The sequence below is a fragment of the Triturus cristatus genome, chromosome 10 (genome assembly GCF_964204655.1).
Source record: "Triturus cristatus chromosome 10, aTriCri1.1, whole genome shotgun sequence".
Taxonomy (NCBI): Eukaryota; Metazoa; Chordata; class Amphibia; order Caudata; family Salamandridae; genus Triturus; species Triturus cristatus.
Genome location: NC_140593.1, coordinates 1,191,179,722 through 1,191,193,211, shown reverse-complemented (window position 1 = coordinate 1,191,193,211; position 13,490 = coordinate 1,191,179,722). Strand labels below are relative to the sequence as shown.

The 13,490-nt window shown below is 45.0% G+C and overlaps 1 protein-coding gene across 1 annotated transcript in view; it reads left to right on the top strand.

Annotated features, from left to right (window-relative positions):
• Positions 1 to 404: 404 nt before the first annotated feature.
• HDAC6 (histone deacetylase 6) overlaps positions 405 to 13,490 on the top strand; it is a 219,371-nt gene continuing 206,285 nt past the window's right edge. Inside the window, exon 1 of the mRNA XM_085629603.1 lies at positions 405 to 464. The gene's annotated coding sequence lies outside the window, so the exon portion shown is untranslated. The remainder of the gene's footprint in view (positions 465 to 13,490) is intronic.

Genomic DNA, 13,490 nt, shown 5'->3' with positions numbered 1-13,490 from the left:
GTGGAGTCAGTCGAGTGGCACATGCTCCCTGGAGGTATGAGTGTGAAAAAATGTTGGCATGTATGTGGCTTCTCCTCTTTTCTGCCCCCTCCAGTAGGTCAGTCATTTTCATGCAGTCTGCTTCATTAAGTTTTCTTATTTTCAGTTTGCTGCCATTGCCTTTTCTCCCTTTTACTCTTTAATACCCCTTTCTCATTGTCCCCTTCTAACACCCTTTACTTTTCCCCTTTTCTTTCTCCGCATCCCATGCACCGTGCAGCTGTGCAGTGCTGCCTCGAGCTGGACACCAATTTATGCATCCCCTTCTCGCGCGCCACAGTCCACGTCGTACGTCATAACTTCGGGGCGGGGCTATCGGGAGGGGCGGAGTCCAGCAAGGCGTAGCGCGCTGGAGCTTTGGGATTGTTGTGACGTCACCAACCGGCGCCGCACAGGAAGCAGAGGAGGCGGCGTAGCTGTGACAGGTGAGAGCCCAGGGAGAGCAGCTCGGCACCGGGGGGGAGGAAGCCTTTCCTGGACCCTTGTAAGCCCCCCCCCCCCCTTCACCATCCATCTCTGTGAACAGCTCCCCCCCCCAAAGATTCTATATCGCCCTCAGAATCCTGCAGCGATGCCACCCTCCTGCACCCCAAAGTTTCCATATCAGCTCAGAATCGTGCAGCTGTGCCAACCTCCTGCAGACCCTCTGCACCCCAAAGTTTCCATATCACCTCAGAATCTTGCAGCTGTGCCAACCTGTTGCAGACCCTCTGCACCCCAACCCTTGCATATCACCTCAGAATTGTGCAGCTGTGCCAACCTCCTGCAGACCCTCTGCACCGCAAAGCTTCCATATTACCCTTTGAATCTCATATTACCCTTTGAATCTTACAGCTGTGCCAACCTCCTGCAGACCCTCTGCACCGCAACGCTTCCATATTACCCTTTGAATCTTACAGCTGTGCCAACCTCCTGCAGACCCTCTGCACCCCAAAGTTTCCATATCACGTCAGAATCTTGCAGCTGTTTCACCCTCCTGCAGACCCTCTGCACCGCAAAGCTTCCATATCACCCTTTGAATCTTACAGCTGTGCCACCCTCCTGCAGACCTCTGCAACCGAAATCCTTAATATCACCCTCCGAATCCTGCTGCTCTTCCTCCCAGAACCCCTCGCATCCAGATTCCCTCTCCCGTAGGGAGCCCCTGAGGCACCTGCGTGACTTTACCTGAACCCTCTGCACCCTAGTGCACTGCTACCCTCTTCGCCCAGAGCTCCCTCATTAATCACTTATTCTTTGAGCTCTGTGATGCACCTGCAGAACCCTTGCACTCCAGGTCCCCTGCAGAAAGCACTATAGGCACCTGTGGGACCTTTGCCCAGTCCCTTTCATAGGTCACTTTCTGCACCCTGCGTTGCTGCTACCTTCTTCCCCCAGAGTTCCCACATTACCCTCTGAACCCTGCTGACCCTGCAACACCAAGCCTAGAATTATTTTACCAGACCTGCCATTCCAGTGACTTGAATAATCTATCCCACCTACCTGTCATGCATTTGACCTACAAACCCATCTCAAAATGTGTGATCCTAAATAAATATTTAATTGCAGTCACATTTCTTCTCATTGTCACATACGAGAGCACCTTTAAATGTGAGTTCAAAATGTCTGCCATACACAAAAACTTTTGTTTGATTTAATAGGCTTAACTTTTGCTCCATGTATAATAAAAATCTAACCCACACATAGGGCACACATGACCGCTGACTTGCCTCTTAGGGCTTTAAGTGGGATGAAAAAAACTGGGGGATCTCTCAAAGAGGCGTGGTCAATATAATTAAGGGCGTGGCTTAAAACACAGAAGCTAAAAATCTGTGGTTAGCATTGTGTGCCGCCCAACTTGTATTTTGCTGTTTCTGTCATTGCATCCAGATATGATACAACAAGTAACATCATACCTACAAGTCAGGACTATTGGCTTTGTTAATGGTTGTTAGTTGTATAAGATAAATAAGCAGCAACTATGGCTTGTATATAATATTGAAAAAGCTTCCACTTAAAGCCCTGGTGACCACAACAATGTTGCTGCTCCTGAGTTTCAAAAAGAGAAATAAAATCCTGAGAGAAAATTACTCTCTTTAAAGGATTTCCCTTCCCCTACAATGCCTACCTGGTATGACGTCATGGCGTAACCTCCACTAGTGAGCAGTGTGAGAAGTGAGCAGTGAGGTGTGCTGCAGTCACTGCAGTCGGGGGAATAAAAGGACCACCTGTAGCCAGGGCACAAAACAGAGCCCGATAGAGACCCCTTTCGAGGCCTCCTTTAAAAAACTGCCGGTGCTCAGACCCGGTGAGACCAGGCCCACTTAAAGCCCTGCTCTTAGTTCACTAATAGCATTGTCATTGTTTTTAGTGCTTTATGCAAAGTTCACAGTTGGTTGGGTGCTGGCCTGGATGTGGGCAGGGAGTTCAAGAGATTGACTGCAGAAGTTGAAAAAGCACAGCCTTTGGTATGATAATGGCAGAATCTAGGCACCAATAAGGCCCTGATAAGAAGTGGGTCAGTCAGGGGCGTAACACAGGCCCCCGCAGCCCCCGCGGTGCGGGGGGGCCCCGAGCTGCAGGGGGGCCCCCACAGCACAATACTCTGGCCCAAGAGCTCGGATTAGATCCGGAGTGGGGGCCCCTCCGTGTACGTGGCAGGGGGGCCCCCTCAACTTTCGTTACGCCACTGGGGTCAGTACTTTTTTACTCCAACTTAAACCCATGTTTGCACCGGGGTCGGAATTAAGAGTTGAGTGTAATTTATCGGGTGCATTACATACCTCACCATTCATTCAATTTTGGCATGTTAAACCTGCCCAAATTAATAGGGAAAAAATGTACAGAATATACCATACCACATGGATTTTGGTGCAACAGGCACCAAAATTCACGTTACTCCCCAGAAACTCATATTAGGTGCTATTTACTGTGGTCCAGGGTATTGCTATTTATCTAATGCAAGAAAAAGCACAAGGTTTCCGACAAACTCGGAATCGGGGCCTAAGTGTCTGGCAGCACCAGACCCTTAAGAGGAAGTACTATGATAGCTGAAAAATGTGAGCTGAAGATATCAATGTCCAAAGCCACGAAAAGCTCAGAGTGCCATGAAGAGAGATTTAAAGCTCTTCCGCTGTGGTATTGGAACCTAGTACAAAGTTTTGAGAACCTCCAAAGAATCTAGGCAGATGGGACAACCCAGTGCGAGGCATACTGCTGCATTCTGTAAACGCTGAAGATACCCACGAATGTAAGAGGAGGGCTAGAACCAAAGCATTGCAGCAGTCCGAGTGGCTTAGAATGGTAGCTTGGACCATTAAAAGCGGTACTCGGTACGGATTTTCTGTAGAGTTTAAAAAAGGTAAAAATTAGGAAGTAGAGGATTCATTGATGTGAGCAGAGAAAGAGATTTTGAACCAACAAGAACGTTAAATTCTGGGCATGGAGAAGCAGATCTGAAAAAGAGCCTAGTTGAATAGGTCAAAGAATGATTACATTCGGGTGACGGAAATGTCGTCCTAAAACAAATGGACTCTGTCTCGTCAGTATTGAGTTTTTGGGTTATTTTTTTCTAGTGCAATCAATTACTGTGAGTAAACAACTTTGAAAGGTAGAGATAAAGCTGGCGGAATTATCATAAAGAGAAACCAGTATCTGTGTGTCGTCAATACAGCACGAACATGTGAGTGCAAAGGCGTGAGTGAGCAAGGCAAGAAGACGGAAAAACTGGAAAGCGTGAGGCTAGGTATGAGCCCTGTGGTACTCTGTAGGAGAGTGGTTTGAAATAGGAATGCTAAGGGGTTTAGATAGAATGCTTTAGTTACATTCAAAAATCGCCTGCCTCATGTCCACTCAAAGCGTTTTGGGTCGTGAAAGTTTCTTTTTCTAAAAAGTTTGGGACGCCCTGATCTAGATCATATTATGCTAAGGAGTAGTCATTAATTCTAGCCTTCTTATATATAGTATCCGTTGGCCAGGAGTGTTAAGTGTTGGCCATGCTCATGCAGCCTCTTTCAGTGTTGTGTTTATTGATACAATATGTGAATTGACTGCATTTCCTTCTATTAGTATGCATTTGTGGGTCCGAGATTTGCATGAATAAAAATTCTTGTAGAGTACATTTCTGTCTACTGAATTTCATCTATGTGCTTCCCATTTGGGAGAAAGAGTTGCTTTAAAAAAACACTCTTTTCAGTGTTGGTATTTTACCTCTAAGTGGATGGTAACTCGAACATGGGTATGTTACTGGCAATTGTGGAATCCTTGTATGTATGACATAAGTTGTTCAGTGACCAAAGAAGAATAACATGAACCAGTGAGGGGAGGTGTTGGATATTCCAGTGATACTATAAAAGTGGCCTAATCACGAAGATTGTCCTATATACAAGACTACTTATCGTGCTTATAAGGCCTTATGTAGTAACCCATTTATCCCACACCAAAGCTGCAGCTGTTCTGTCAAAGTAGGACCCTAAGAAATACATTTGCACTCCATCTCAAAATATCATGCTTCAAAAGGACCTTAACATACTTTCTCATTAAATGCCCCTATGTTTTGGAGTACTACTGTCACCAATTGAAGACTTTAACACATGTATTCGTTATCTCACTGTAAATAGCTCATATTTGCACATCTGTTATGTACTCTCATCTTTATGCACAGTTGCAACACTTAGCCTTCGTCTGTCTTAAGCTATATATCTTCATGCTTCTTAGATAAGTTGCTTCCATACAGTAGGTAATCCATTCTTACCATTGTCTGTAATTTGCTCTTGTATACTCCACCATCTCACTCTGACGTTTTGACTTATGCTTTTTGTGCCATCACCATTCCTCTATACACTTACCCTTCATTTTCTCATTTGTTTTACTTTTGTCATGTGCCAATGCACCCATTGATGTCCTATGCCTGGTTTAGTTTTATAAATCTTCCACTTTTTTCATTCTACTGTTGTGTAATTTATCTTATCAGACAAACTATTACTGTCCCATACTCTGACACCCATTTGGTTGGCATAGTGAAAACTGCTAAAAAAAAAAAAAAGGTCATGCCCAAGTCCATGAGCATTTTTGGTGCTTTTAGGACAGTATCTTGATCTTGTAGGAGATTAGATCTCGAGGGAGATTATGTCTGTTATTTGTTCCTTGCAGAAGTCGGGAAGTATTTTACCGGAGATGGGGGTGGCTGGTGCCAGGCCTAGTAGTTTCTGGTAGTGGTCGGTTGTGTTATAAATTAGCTTCTCTTACTTCACCTTTGACATGAATGGGAAAAAAAAAATTCAACAATGCTGTGCCTCAAAGTATTAGCACACATATATCACATGCCTTATGAGTACATGTGTGTTGGTGACTTGTTTTAAGGTGTCTAAAGCTGTACTTGTCTTGACGTACAGCCTTGTTAGGTGTTTTAAGGACGTATTCAAGAACTCACTGCATTCTTTCAGGAGCCCTGCCATTAGTGCGACATAGGGCGATATGGTATTATAAAGGCCTGAGATGTACTTGGTGGTAGAGAGCTATTGATGTGATAGAAGGCAGTGATCAGTGGTTATTTATTATTATTTGTTTTTACAATTTCTCTTTTGCATGTTTCTTATTTTGTTAGCTGTGATTTTGTTTTTGTTGACTTTGACTATGGAAGTTGATAATGCATAGTAGAAAGTAGATTGTTTTGCAAAGTCATATGGAATTCAGTGGTTTTGGATGATGGTGAATAAGTTGTTGGGCGTATTGGGTATTGCTAAGCTTGTAGACAGGTATTTTGTCTCATGTATTGAAGACAACGTTTTGGTGGGGTTGTGCAAGGTTAAATGAGGTCCGTGACATTCTCCTTGCTGATAATTCCAATGAAGGGGGTACGTGCACCCTCTAACATGGTAGAGCCCCCGACATGATTGTCTTTGTTACTGAAACGTCTGGTCAGCCTCCAATGCACCTGCTTTTAATAAGTAACAGACATTTCATGTCCTTTATTTTTTCAAAGGGATTAGTTCCCTCTATTTGTGTAATCACAATCCAGTCAATGTTCTCTTGAGAGCCTCCAAACTCTGCTTCTTAGGAAGATATCCAGGACTGTCTCTTTAATAGAATGGTCCATTCAAACATATCCTCAAGTGCAGCACCTGCTCTGATTGTCCACATAAAATCCACGGGACCATGATTTTGTACTCTTTGAAATGGGCCACGAGTTAGTAGCCTTTCTTTTCTATTTACATATTGATGATTTCTAGCTTTTGCTCTCTGTATTATTAAACCTATATCTATCGTTTGGCACGGGCAAATAAGGAAAAACATGACGTGTGAATTTGCAGTTAGTTTGTCATCTCTGTTCCCAAGTGGCTACATTTCAGAGGGTACCATTTTCTGTATTTGCGTGCATACTACAGTTCCCACAGGAGTAGTAGCTTCGTTCTAACCCATGGAAGGTCCCACTGAAAAGTCTGATTTTCGCATCTCATTTTAGGTCTGGTGTGCCTCAGACTATCTTTCATATAAGAAGCACGGTTGAAGGCTAAGAGATGGCCAGGCATAAAACCCCTGTCTTGGTGATATTCTGTAATGAAGTGTGAGATTGTTAAACAAACTCTGTGGTGACGTGTAAATCTAAAGAATTGTCTAACTAGTAAATTATCTGAGAGCTTGTGTGTGGAAAGATTCATAGAACCACTGTTCTTGTCTATTTCTTTGTAATGTAGTGTTTTTTAGACTGCCCAGCTGTGCCACAATGTCTAAGTCTATCCTTACTGACTGACCATGTGACAAAAATGTTAAATCTTGTGTATTGAGCCATTTCAGGAACTCAATAATAATGTCTGCCTTGCCATTTGCAGGTCACTTCATGTATAATTTGTCACCATTTTGAAATATTCGATCTGTATAGGTTATTAAGTGACTACAGGATAGATTTTTCAAATTGACCCACATAATTATTGGCCGCCATTGAACCATTCCATAGGAGTACCTGACACCTTCCAGTATAGCTTGTCCCCAGGTTTGAAGTTTTTCTTTGTCTGGGTTAATTCTAAATATTGTAGCCTAAATGTGGTGATGGTGTCATGGAACCATTCCATGTTTGGTAATCCCTTCTCCATCGCTCTCAGTGTGGCCATATTGAGTAATACAACCTCGTTTTTTGTTCTCCGGAAAGGCTTTAAGTACTTAATTGTTTGGTAACAGGGTAGCCTGTGCAATATTTACCCTCTGGCTAGGGGTTTTGATTTGCGAGTCGACCTACGGACTGTGCATTTAGGAGTAAGGTGGCATTGATAGCTTGTAATATGTCCTGGAAAGCTGTGTAATACCATGTAGAAACGTTGCTATTTATTGTCATTGGGGAAAGCCGAAAGTTACTAACTACCTTCCGTCTGTAATAATGTTTTGAATTTAGAAAAGGCAACAATCTTTAAAGTGCGACATAACCGCATCACCTGCTTCTTTTCTCTAAGTTAGATATCAAAGAACTGCTTTCTTATCATATATATATATATATATATATATATATATATATATATGATAAGTGTTGTGAATAACTACCAGAACGAGCAGTAAGTTGAACAGGCGTTTATTCAACGGATCCTTCAGCCTCTAACTGACGCTATCGCCAACATTCTATAACGAGCTTCAGCCCCAACATTCTAAGGTTGGGCTGATCCACTGGCGAGGGAAAGGAGGGGGGGGGGGGGAAGGGAAAGGAACACAGGTACAGATTATAGCACATCTCCCTGCGGAGCAGAGAAAAATATAAAACGGTTAGGTACCCATATAGCGTTATTCCAAAGTATACAGGCAGATGGGGTTTCTCCACATACATACATTGTCTGCAGAACAAAAGTACAAATGAGTACACTATCCTCTAAAACTGCGGGTGGATAGAGAAATGCCCCACTTAACCCCCCACTTCCCAAAGCTAGGCAATCTCTAAACATGAGAAAGGGAACGGGAGGCAAGATGGCAGGATCAGGATCCCATTTTGTAGTCGGATTGCCAACTAGGGGGTTTACGTACTCTAGCCACCTTGGATTCACCTCCACTGGGTGTTTCAAGACTACGATCATTCTCGTAAATTGGTTTGGAACCAGTAGTGCTAGGACAGCTAGCTATATTGTCCATACTCCACATGCCACCGTCTTCCAGCACTACTGAATTGTTGTTGACTCTAGTTATCCTTAGTGGTTTGGAAAATGAGGATATCTTGGATTTGGACAGGGACGGCCTCTTAACAACCACCCACTGGCCTTCTCTCCACTCTTTTCCTGAGGCTCCCCAACGACTGTCGTACCTGAGCTTGTACTCTTGTTGATGTTTCTTAGTTCTCTCCGACACCGCATCTCTGTCCACCCACACGGGAGTTCCACCATTTAGCCAGTTAGGAGTAAGCTTGGAACCCGGGTTCCTGCCTTTGAGAGAAACAAATGGTGACACCCCAGAGACAGCATTGGGCGATGTATGATATGACCACAGCATTTTCCTTATGGCGTCTTCCACCGGAACCTGAGAGTTCAATGCGAGCTGGATGGTGTCCTTTATCATCCTGTTCGCCCTTTCCACCAGACCATTGGCTTTGGGACAATACAGTGGGGATTTGAGATGTGTGATGGACAGCGTGGACATAAACTGCTTCATTTCCTCAGAAGCGAATTGAACACCATTGTCCGTTATTATAACCCCTGGAATACCTTCTTTAGAAAAGGTGTCTCTCAAGAAGCTCAATAGCGACGCGGTGGTGATGGAAGATACCATTCTTGTTACAATCCAATGGGAGTGATAGTCTATCAGAACAAACATGAATCTATTAGATTGGTTTAGTAGGTTTAAGGGACCAATTATGTCCAATCCCAGCTTTTCCCAAGGTACGGTGGGGACCTCTACCGGGAATAGCGGTGCCTTGCGGACAACTTTGGTTTTGTCGCAGGAGCCGCAGGCTGCACAATTCTTTACTTGTTCCTCGACACGCGAATCCATCCCGGGAAACCAATAGTGTTGCCTGATTTTGCTTTTCGTCATGTTCCTCCCTGGGTGGCCCTCATGGGCAATCTGTATTATCCTTTCGTACATGTTTTTCGGAGGAATGATCTTACTTCCTCTACAAATATGGTTCTCAACGATGGATAATTCGTCTTGCACAGGCCAAAAAAGCCGAATGGACTCTGGCACCTCCTGCTTGTTAACAGGCCAACCACTGCGAATCACATTCCTTAATGTTGCTAAATCCCCATCATCACTTATGGATTTCTCCCACTCCTCACGATTGATGGCCGGAATTTCAACCAAAAGAATCGTCTCCTCCGGTGGGTTGTGCATCGGGTTCTCATCCGCCATTGGTAGTCTGGACAGACAGTCCGCTACCCAATTCTCACTTCCTGGGACATGAATCATGGTGTAGTTGAACCCTTGCAGACTCAGCACCCATTTAGAAATACGAGGTGTGGTATTTTCCAGGCGTTTAGTGGAGAATAATGGTATTAACGGTTTGTGGTCCGTTCTCAGCACGAACGGGATGCCCCACAAGAAATACTTAAAGTGGTTTATTGCCCAGTAGCACGCCAAAGCTTCTTTTTCTATCGTCGAGTAGTTCAGCTCGGCATCTTTCAAAGTTCTCGAAGCGAAGGCAATCACAGTTTCTTGACCCTCCATCTTCTGCATAAGTGAGGCTCCCAAGCCCTTTGCGCTGGCGTCAGTAGTAAGGATGGTTTTTGCATTGGGGTCGAAAGCGCTTAAGATAGGTGCATTAACAATGGCCTCCTTGACGAGTTGGAAAGCTGACTGGTGCTCTTGTTTCCACGCAAACTCCGACCCCTTCTTTAACAACTCTCTGAGGGGACACACCTGATCCGCAAAGTTTTTGACGAATTTGGACATGTATTCCGTCAGCCCCAGGAACGATTTGAGCTCATCCTTGTTGGTGGGTGCAGGAGCTAGTTTAACAGAGTCCACCAGACTGGATTTGGGTTTGACCCCCTCACTTGATATAGTGTGACCGAGATAAACAACAGATTCCACCCCGATTTTACATTTGTCTTTCTGAGTGGTGAAACCTGCTTTACTAAGTCTGGTCAACACTGCTTCCAGAGTCATATTGTGTTCTTCAGCTGATGAACCGTGAATCAGGATGTCATCCTGGAAACAGAGAACCTTTCCTAGACCTTGCAGTATATGTTGCATGACGCGTTGAAACACAGCCGCTGCAGATGCCAGGCCGAAAGGTAATCTTGAAAACTGATAAGCTCCAAACGGGGTTATAAAAGACGTGAGGGGCTTGGAATCCGGGTGGAGAGCGACTTGGTGGTAAGCCGAGGATAGGTCTAGGACAGTGAAGACTTTAGCACCGTGGATGGCAGACAGCATTTCATTAATGTTGGGGAGGGGTTGTCGGTCCACCCAAATGTTAGAGTTCAAATCCCTAAGGTCAACACATAAACGGATCCCTTTGTTTCCGCCTTTGGCTGCTACGACTATGGGTGCCAACCACTCAGAGCTCTCAATCCTCTCTATGACCTTGCACTCTTCCAATCTGTCCAACTCCTTCTTGAGCGGTTCCCTCGTCAACAGTGGAATAGACCTTGGTTTGTGGATGGTAGGTCTGGCATTGGCTTTAAGTTTGATTTTGTGAAGGAAGCCTTTTAGGAGTCCAAGTTTGTCTGTAAATACCTCTGGGAAACGATTGCAGATCTCCATCCCAATACTGGCCCTGTCGATCAAGTATACCGGCTCCGGTGCGTTGGGGTCTAGTTTGATTCCTAACTCCTTTTGGTGTTTCCACCCTAGTAGGTTGGACCCATTCCTTGTGATGTAGACTTTTCCCACGGTCGATCTATCCTTAAAGTTGATGTTCATGAGTAGCATTCCAACCAGTGGTATAGGATCTTGATTATAACCCCCTGGTTTAACATCTGGAGGTAAGAGATTATACACTCTTGTCCCCGAATTGGCAAGAAACGTAGCCTCATTCACGAGTGTATATGGGGAACAGGAATCTGCGTAGACCTCATACTTAACATTGTCCAAAAATATATCGCACGTGGGGTAAGTATTGCTGTTGCATTCATTAAAGTTTGATACTTGGAATACTATATCCTCATTAGGGGTTTGTGGATCCAGATCCCCACCTATCATGTGGGTGACGCTGTTTTTAGCATTATGGCATACTTTAGAGAAGTGTCCCCTTTTCTTGCATTTGCTGCATACAACACCCCTTGCCGGACAGCTTACACTGTTGGCTAGATGGTTGGGATTTCCGCACCTGTAACACTTAGGTTTGTTCCCTGATGCAGTAACTTCCGGACTGGAAGGTGAAGGTTTGAATTTGTGGTCTTTAGTGGAGATTTTGTGTACACTATTGTCCACCATTTGTTTTCCCTCTACGGCTTCCTTCATTTCATTCATACAATACGCAGTATGCTCTATGCTCTTAGCAATATCAATAGCATGTTTTAAATCAGGGGCTTCTGCAAGGAGTCTTTCTTGGATCTTCTTGTTACAGGTACACCTTACTAGCTGATCTCTGATTAGTGACTCAGTTAACATACTAAACTCACATGTGGAGGCTAAACCTCTTAGAACTGCAATGTAATTTATCACTTTTTCATTTTTCCCTTGAATGCGCAAAAAAAATTTGTGGCGTTCTAACACAATGTTAATTTTGTCACCAAATTGAGCTTCCAGTTTCAATAACGTTAACTGATACACATCATGTTGGACATCCCCCTCGCCCCCAGCTCCCACATTGGCATTTTCAACAATAGAATCAGGCAGGTCATCAAAAATGTCCCTCCCTTGCTTCCCCAGATTATGCAGTAGTACATGTTGTTTCCGCACTGCAGAAAACCTATCCCCCCCCAATGGCAATGAGGTAAGATTCAAACAGGTTTACCCATTTTTTCCAAGGAATAACAGGATCCCCACTGTCATCAAGAAAGGGCGGGGGTTGGGACATTGCAAATGCGGACATGTTGAGGAAAATGGAAAAGGGGAAAATGGAGAAGAGAACAGAAAATTAGATAAGGAGAGGAAGGTGAAGAGCGAGAAACAACCCAAAAATAAGGAATCTCCGGGGAATAAATGGCATACAATGCTTGTTGTAAGGTAACCCCAAAAATGCCTGACACTGTACCGGGGGGCGCAGAACTAAATGCACAGAACTTAATGAGCTGAGCCTGTCAGCGAAATTACGAACAGGCTGGAAACTGAAAGGAATCAGATTAGAGTGCCATATTTTAGTCCCCAGCAGGTGGAGCAGTTCCTGGGAAAACGGAGAGCAGTGTCTTGATACTGAACGGTCTCAGAGGAGTTCAGTCAGAGGAAAAGGGGCGGGAACACTCTTCTGAGAGGAAATCACGTCGTGGAGTGCTGACAGGATGCAGATCAGCAGGCAGAATTGCTACGACAAGCAGCACACCACTCGTGAGGAGAAACGAACGTCGTAGAAAGCTGACCGGGTGCAACCAGCAGGAAAAGTATAATGAAGAGAGTTCCCACTAGTTGATCCCCGAGGATCCCCTTCAAGGCCGCAACCCTCTGCGCAACTCACGCGGCCACCGATATCACCGGATGAGCGGCAGCACAGCTCGATATGTCCGGGAGCAGAGTATAGCGCTTGCAGACCCCCACCAGCAATGCGAAGCAACCATCGGTCACAGACTCACCGGCACGGAGTCACCTTCACGCATTGGACAAGGCGCAGGGCGAGAGTTCCAACCTGAACCAGCCGGGAACTCCTTGCGTAGATCAGCAGCCAGGGATCAGCGGGAGTTACGTGGAAATCCTCATCAGGAATGGTTACAGAAATTGAACCCGAAGATATCAACGCCAGCAAAAGTCAGATGAGAGGCAGAAAGGCACTGGGGGAAGGATCCGGACCGTCCCCAGCACGGTAAGTCACTCGTCGCCAAATAAATGTTGTGAATAACTACCAGAACGAGCAGTAAGTTGAACAGGCGTTTATTCAACGGATCCTTCAGCCTCTAACTGACGCTATCGCCAACATTCTATAACGAGCTTCAGCCCCAACATTCTAAGGTTGGGCTGATCCACTGGCGAGGGAAAGGAGGGGGGGGGGGGAAGGGAAAGGAACACAGGTACAGATCACAGCTTACTCCTAACTGGCTAAATGGTGGAACTCCCGTGTGGGTGGACAGAGATGCGGTGTCGGAGAGAACTAAGAAACATCAACAAGAGTACAAGCTCAGGTACGACAGTCGTTGGGGAGCCTCAGGAAAAGAGTGGAGAGAAGGCCAGTGGGTGGTTGTTAAGAGGCCGTCCCTGTCCAAATCCAAGATATCCTCATTTTCCAAACCACTAAGGATAACTAGAGTCAACAACAATTCAGTAGTGCTGGAAGACGGTGGCATGTGGAGTATGGACAATATAGCTAGCTGTCCTAGCACTACTGGTTCCAAACCAATTTACGAGAATGATCGTAGTCTTGAAACACCCAGTGGAGGTGAATCCAAGGTGGCTAGAGTACGTAAAACACC